Here is a 5,393-nt window from a genome sequence, read left to right as displayed (position 1 = left end):
AAGTAACGTTAGGAGATATAGGTTTATAATAGGTGGCTACTAAACAAGTGACAAGTTAATAAATACCAACAAGCATTTCTGTCGCCATTGCCGAGGAAGGTAGCTAAGCAAAGGAGGTATTGATAAACTTATACTTAATTATGTGATCGAGGAAAACCATTGACCTCTGCTCAAACATGCTTACCCTTATTTTGCCTACTTGTGTATCTTATGCAGGGTAATGTATGACCAGTTTTGACCTTCCGACAAACTATGTTGAAGATCTAGAAGCATTAATCAGGAGGACTAAGGCTAAACACAAGAAATTTCTAGCTTTAAAGTTAGAAGACAACCATATAAGGCGAAGCCTAACACCTAAATTTGAAGCCATGGCTAATAGGACTCTCCATGAATTCTTTGCTCCAACTACAGCCAGCATCCGTACTAGACCAACAGTCAATGTCGGAGATAATGGATTTGAGCTCAAGCCAGCCCTCATCAACATGGTGCAAGCAAGCCATTTTTGTGGAAAGGCACATGAAGATGCAAGTGCACATCTCCAACACTTTTTGGAGATCTGTAGCACTTTCACCATCAAAGGAGTGACCCAAGATGCCATACTACTTCGTCTCTTCCCATTTTCACTCTTGGGGAGGGCAAAGAAATGGTTCTACGCCAACAAAGATACAAATACTACATGGGATAACTACTCCACTACCTTCCAAGCAAAGTTCTTTCCCACAGGCAAGACCAATGCTCTGCGTGGGAAAATTTCAAGCTTTCAGCAACAACATGATGAATTTGTCCCTGAGGCATGGGAACGCTTTCAAGATTACAATGGGGAATGTCGTCATCATGGGATGGAGAATTGGCTACTCATGTAGACTTTCTACCATGGGTTGACCAACAGTACCCGTGAGACTATGGATGCTGCTGCTGGAGGTGCATTCTTGTCACTCACCATCCTAGCTGCAACAGCTCTTGTGGAGAAGATGACCTCTAACCAAACTTGGAATGAAGAACGTCTTCAGACCCACAAGAGAGGTGGAGGTATGCATCAACTCAAGGAGGTAGACATGCTATCTACTAAGATGGACCTGCTGATGAAGAAGCTTGAAGATCAAGCCAATGAGAAGCAAGAAGTCATGTACATTCATGATTCTCGCATGACATGTGAAGAGTGTGGAAATACTGGGCATTCAGGGAACTTTGTCAACAACAACAACTACTTTCGTCCTCAACAGAATCAAGGATGGAACCAGCAACAGAGACCAAACTACCAAGGTAATAATTTTAATAATTTCAATCAATGACCCTTGAGAGAATTAATTGCTGGCCAATCCAAACTTATGGAGGGATTATCTAGAAAGGTAGATACCAATGATAAAATTCTAGAGAATATAAATAATAGATTGGATAGCTTTGCTTCTGCCATTAAGAACTAGCATAGCTTTAATAAAATGGTAGAATCACAAATAGCTCAGGTGGCAGCTGCTGTTCCTCCGTCCGACAAAGGTAAGATTCTAGGGCATCCCCATCGCCATCGGATTGCACATTTTTCAAAAAAACTTTCTATGACTTCGGAGCAAGTGTCAACATCAGGCCTAAGGTAATTTATGATCAAATTAATGGAGATACTTTGTTGTACATAAACATGCGTTTGTAGCTTGTAGATTAGTCACTCAGTTACCCCAAGGGAGTTATTGAAGATGCCATTGTTTGAGTGGGACAATCATATGTTCCTATAGACTTTGTGGTTTTGGAAATAGGTGGAGATGTAAGGGCACCCATTATTTTGGATCAACCTTTCCTAAGCACCGCAAAAGCCATCATCTACATGGACAGTGCCAAGATCTGCTTCACAATCAAGCATAGAAAGGAGAAGTTTTCTTTCAAGAACCGCATCCTGCAATCTCCTGGATATCACAGATGCCATACCTGCCTGAAGAGACAACAGTGACCATGAAGAACAACAGGAGGAGGAAGAACAAGGCCAGCCAGCCTCAAGAAGAATCAGTTAACATAATCAACACACTTCGATCAAAGTGCGACCACCTCCTCGCTTCACCATTCCTTGCTAAGAAGGATGACCCAGGCATACCCACGATCGAGTGTACCATTGGACAAAGAATTTTTCACAAAACCTTCTGCGACATTGGGTCAGGTGTCAATATAATGTCTAAGGTAATGTATTAATACTTATTCGATGATGAACCTTTGTTCCCTACATATATGAAATTCCAGATGGCGGACCAATCAATTCAATTTTTGGAAGGAATAGCAAAAGATGTCATGGTAAGAATACACGATTAGTTTGCCCCTACCGACTTCATGTTCTAGACATGGGTGAAGAAGAAGATAATACACCTATTATATTGGGAAGACCATTCCTCAACACAACCAATGCAATCATCTATGTCAGATCTAGACAAGTCCACTTACAATTCACTAGAGAAAAGGTATGCTGTTATTTCAATAGTTATACCACTTATGAACAGCCCAAGAAGACCCAGTCTAGGAGGAAACGTCGATCATCCCAATGCTAAAAGAATCAACCTCCAAAGAATGTATGGAAAGAAGATGAAGAACATAAGGAGCCTGTGAAAGATGAACCTACTCCACCTAAGTCAAGCCCATAGACCAAGCAGGTATGGAAAGAGAGGTGACATCACCATCAGAGACACCGTCATAAGATGTGCAGCCATCTAGGTCTCCATCGTTGAGACTGGATGATGCACCTGAAGAGTGAACAACTTTTCTCCAGCCAAATCTTGTCTGGAGGACTTAAAAATCCAAACCCTGGCCATGAGGTAACATCGGTAGTTATCCATATTTACTTTTTAGTATTGCATGAATTACTTTTCACTTTAGCATATTCATTTTTCTGCATTAACATTGCTTTTAGAAAAGGAAGATAAATAGTTTCATGACTGCATTACATCATTACATCATAAAGCCAAAGCCCCATGTGTCAAATTTTCTCGGTGTGTAAAATCCCAAGGGAGTATTCACTATGGTGGCAAAAAAAATATCATGCATGCATATTTTCTTTCTACATTATATAAATAAGAAAATCCAAAAAAAAATATTAAATAGACATCCTGCTAGGACTTTGCCAATTAGGAAATCTATCTAAACCCCAAGGACAACAAATCTCTGAATAGCTGACCGCTAACCCCTTATCCTAATCTATGCCACGAGTTTTGGTGTTCTTGATGGAGTATTTTGCAGGATGATCAAGAGTAAATCCATCCATCCGAAGTATATTTTGCCGAACTATTGCTACACTCGCGTCACAGATATAATGCTTAGCAGAAGTAGTAGCAAGTAAGTAAGCGAGCATCTAGCCTAACAGCGGGTGTGCAGGGGTATAGGTTGCGACAAGGTAATGGCTCACAAGCAATTCTACCATGCAACCTATCTCAGATCATTGCAAAAAGTAAAGCACTAGCATCTACATTGTAACGAGGTGGCTGACACATGGCGCATTGGTTTCATATTTTTCTGAAGTCGTATGAATTTTTTATGAATTTCCTAAGTTTAAATCATATTTTGAAAAAGAAAAAGGATAGGAAAATCCAAAGGCTGACACGTGGTGCATCCTGATTGGACGAGGTGGCTACGATCACTAATAGGTGCGACTAGGTCAATGGTCAGCGTTGACTGGTCAATGGTCAATGTTGACTGGGCCTTGACTGGGCTCAAGCAGGCTAGGTTATGGGCTGAGTTAGGCTAGGTTGGGCCGGCCTGGCCTGGACACGTGTCGCTCATCTCGGCTATCTACATGACGCTGGTGGGTCATCACTGGGCTCAAGTCCATAGGCACAGCTCACGGTGGACTTAGGCGGGTGGGTCCATAGACCATAGGCTCGGTTCGGGTGGACTGCGTCCATCTTTCCCTCTTCTCTCTTTGGCTCATAGTAAGCCGAGCATACGTGGGTCCAGGCAAGGGGCGCAGTGGCTTCTTCTCCTCTCGCGGCGGCGCTCTCGCCGGTGGTGAGCTCATGCATCTATGTGCTATGGCAGCTTGGAGGGGCAACTAAGGGGACCTATGGCATCGTGAGGTCACAGGGAACTCAACGGTGGGCCAAAGATGGTGGCCTGGAGCTCCAGGTGCCCAGCGTAGGCGTCATGGTGGCTCACGGTGGCGAGGGTCGATGATGAGGGTACTTAGGACATTAGCACATGCCCATCGTGGCTCCCATGTCTTCATGGTGCTACGACGGATGCAGCTAAGGGGCTAGGTGAAGCTCTAGGGGCTCCAGTGAGGTTGGCCACGATGGCATCGGCTCGGTGGCGGGTTGCGGTGAGGTGGCTACGACTGTGTTTGGAGCCAAAGGTGGCTTCTTTCCCTCAATTGGGGCCATGGGGAAGGCAATGGACTCAATGGCGGCGACCATAGGGCATGGCGGAGTCCACACCGTGGCAAGGTGCTTGGCAAAGCTCCGGTGACCTTACAGCTATGGCATACTAGGGCAAGGCGAGGGCTTTGCGCTCAACCATCTACACGCCAAGGTGCGTAGGTTCAAGGCGAAGCTCAATGGCCAACTCTCATCATGCGAGGCAGCCAGAGTTAGTCAGATCGTCCCCGGCATGGCGGAGACATGGGCGCGTGGTGGTCCGACGAGGAGGACAAGACCAGTGGCCCTAGGGATTCTCTTCTCCCATCTAGCGCGTGATGCATCCCTCAGCGAGGCGAAGCTTTCTAAGGCGCTCGTTCAACCTCTACCTACCCGAGGTGGCTGGAATAGAGCTATGCCATGGCGGGTCCGGCCCTAGTGAGCATGGCGGGCGCCAGCATTACCTAGCCCATGTGGCTCAGTGAGGCTGAGCCTTGGCTTGTGGACGTGCGTGCGCATGTGTAGCACATCATGATGGCAAAAGGGCTAGCCTTTGGCCCTCCCAAGGGGGAGAACATGGTGGCGCAGCCATGGCATATCCACGTCAGCGAATAGAGGCGACGTCAAGGCTCACCGATGGTGGCGGTGGTGCTAGGCTAGTGGTGCGGTGGTGAGGCAAGGCCGTTATGAGGCGGTGCAGTGCCATGCTGAGCTGCTATGCCAGTGTAGATGATCGGAGTGTCGTCTCTGACTCTAGCTCCAGCAATGGCTCCTTGGCGGTAGGGGCGCGGTCGTCCTCCTTATCCTTCCCTCCTCCCTTCTCCTTCCCTTCTCTTGATATCGGTGTGTGGTTGGTGAAGCCACCAGTGGCGGTAGGGCGATGGAAGTACACTTTGGCACCAGGTGTTCCCTTTTATAGGGAGGTCGCGTCCATGGCGACCGGTGAATGGTGGATGGAGGGGAAGGGGGTATGTGGAGGGTGATCAAGGGCTCCAGCTTAGGGTTTTGGGAGCATGGGGTGGTCGCATGGGTGCTGGCACTACCAATTCAAGCGGCATCCGGTCAAAAAGGTGG

At 46.7% G+C, this 5,393-nt stretch overlaps 1 non-coding gene across 1 annotated transcript; it reads right to left on the bottom strand.

The window, feature by feature from the left end:
• Positions 1 to 732: 732 nt before the first annotated feature.
• Positions 733 to 841, bottom strand: LOC136484447 (small nucleolar RNA R71). The gene has a single exon (XR_010765967.1). It is a non-coding gene; the product is annotated as a small nucleolar RNA R71 (small nucleolar RNA).
• Positions 842 to 5,393: the final 4,552 nt, after the last annotated feature.

This window comes from Miscanthus floridulus, chromosome 9, assembly GCF_019320115.1.
Source record: "Miscanthus floridulus cultivar M001 chromosome 9, ASM1932011v1, whole genome shotgun sequence".
Classification (NCBI taxonomy): Eukaryota; Viridiplantae; Streptophyta; class Magnoliopsida; order Poales; family Poaceae; genus Miscanthus; species Miscanthus floridulus.
This window is presented reverse-complemented; position numbering and strand designations above follow the sequence as displayed.